Consider the following 2,500-nt stretch of genomic DNA (forward strand, 5'->3'; position numbering starts at 1 on the left):
TATATTGTACCAGAATGGAACGACTAAGAAAAGGACACTGAAAGAATGAGCAAAATGTAGCGAGGACATCAGGTAGAGAGAGAGAGAGATAGAGAGATAAAGAGAGAGAGAGAGAGAGAGAGAGAGAGAGAGAAGAGAGAAAGAGGGAGAGAGAGAGAGAGAAAGAAAGAAAAAGAGAGAGAGAGAGAGAGAGAGAGAGAAATGATGATGATGATGATGATGATGATGATGATGATGATGATGATGATTGGTGATGATGACGAAAATAAGGATGATGAAAATAATATCAATATTAACGACAGATAATGATAACAATTATAATAATGATGATGATACTACCACTAATGTTAATACTAACAGTACTACTAATTATTTTAATGTTAATGATAATAATGATAATTATAATAATAAGAATAATAACAATGATAATAATGATAATAATAGTATTTGCCATTATTATTATTATTATAAGATATAATAATGATGATTATAATAATAATGACGATACTAATAATAATAATGATAAAAATAATAAAATTAATAGAGATCAGAATATTAAGAATAACCAAAATAATAATAATGATAGTAATAATACTAATACTAATAATAATAATAGCAATGATTTTAATTATAATAATGATAATAATGATGATACTGTTAGTAATAATGATAATAATAGTAATAATGATAATGATAACATGATAATGTAATAATAATAATAATAAAATTATAATATTATAATAATAATAAAATGATAATAATAGTAATGATAATAATAATAATAATTATAATAATAATAATAATAATAATGATAACACTAATTATAACAATAATGATTGTAATAAATTGTTATTCTTTTTTTAAGAAAAAATCTAAAGAAAAAAAAAAAAAGAAAAACTGATCGTATGAAGCTGTCCTGTTTTCATTTCTTGTTTCTTTTGACGGGAAAATAGAGTTCCTTCCTCCATTGTTAATTCGTCATTTCTTTCGTCATGGTCGATTTATATTGTAGAATTTCCTTTCTTTTTCCCTTTCTCATTTCTTAGTTTTCTTTGTTGTGCTGTTTTGCGGGGTTGGGGGGGGGGGGGGTTATTTTGGCTATTTCCTTTTTCATTTATTTCCTTGTGTGAATCGTTGGTTTAATTTATATCCTTAAATCTAACTTTCTATTTCTCTCTAGTTCTTTTTATATGAATTTTTGTTTTATTGCTTTCGTTTGTTTTCCTTTCAATCTATCTAAATCCATCTACCTGTCTAGTTATCCTTCTAACTGTCTATCTGTCTACTTATCTGTCTTGCTGTCTGTGTTAGTATGTATGTCCGGATTTGTGTACATGAGCGTGTAGTGTATGAGTTTATGTGTGTGAACCTGCATGCTCTGTATACCGTATTTATGCAATAATTTGTCAGTCTCTTTGATGTTGCTCCAATTATTACGCAATATCCCTCATCATCCTATTCATATCAGTTTCTGTTTATAACCTGCTTGATTGCAATTTTAATCTGCATACCAGCGACATCTGTTATTTTATCTGACTACGTTCTTCGTGTATTCTTTTTTTCTTTTTTTTTTTTTTTTTTTTTGAGCTGACTGTATTGATTTAGTGTAAAAGTTCATTGGACAGCGTTTACACACACACACAGACACACACACACACACACACATATTGAAGTTCTGTGTCTTCGTATACTGTATTCTTCGTATACTGTATTCACTTTGCTTGCTCTTGCTTAGATACTATGTCTTTGTCTCTCTCCCGGATCTCTTAATGTGTCCATGCTTTCAGTATTTCCATAGGGCATCTTTACTCTTGTATTGCATTAAGCATATACGAATATTAAGTAATAAGAGCATCTGGCTGAAATGCAATACAGTTGGAATCCTAGACTACAACTGTTTCAAGAATACAACGATTTTATGTATATATATATATATATAAACAAACAGTTCCAGGCGAGAGAAGAGATACTATGCTGTGAGAGTCCAAAGAAAATATAAGGAAAACTATTAAAACGCGACCGTAAGCAGAGCACAAACGCTATACAGATTGCTCAGTTCTAGGCAAAGGAGAATTAGCTGTTGAATGTGGCACGTCTGTGATGGCTCTCTTAATCGTTAATCCTTGCGTTGAATCCCCACACTGCCGCGTAGTATCTTTTCTCTTATCTTTTCTTTATCTTTTTTTTTTTTTTGTCTTCTTTCATTGGTTTATTATTCTAATTATATTTTTTAGAGGAGGGGGTACCACTTGTGGATGGAAAGTGGCAAGATATTAGACTATGTTTACATTTACACGCACATGCAATTGGGCGTGGTCTCTTACCCCCATAAAACGCAAAACACCTTTTCCCACACAGCTTAAAAGTACGTATGCATGCAAGAGCGAAACACTTTTTGCATACAAAGTGCATGCCTGACACATGTATGATTTACTGATGCATCATTGTGCATGCAATACAAAATTGACACAGAATTTCAACAACTTGGTTTACATTTAAG

At 30.6% G+C, this 2,500-nt stretch overlaps 1 protein-coding gene across 1 annotated transcript in view; it reads right to left on the reverse strand.

Moving 5' to 3' along the window:
- The window catches only part of LOC125043106 (zwei Ig domain protein zig-8-like), a 23,738-nt gene that overhangs the window by 2,293 nt on the left and 18,945 nt on the right, over nucleotides 1-2,500 (reverse strand). The gene's annotated exons all lie outside the window — the stretch shown is intronic.

Source organism: Penaeus chinensis, chromosome 33 (assembly GCF_019202785.1).
Source record: "Penaeus chinensis breed Huanghai No. 1 chromosome 33, ASM1920278v2, whole genome shotgun sequence".
Taxonomy (NCBI): domain Eukaryota; kingdom Metazoa; phylum Arthropoda; class Malacostraca; order Decapoda; family Penaeidae; genus Penaeus; species Penaeus chinensis.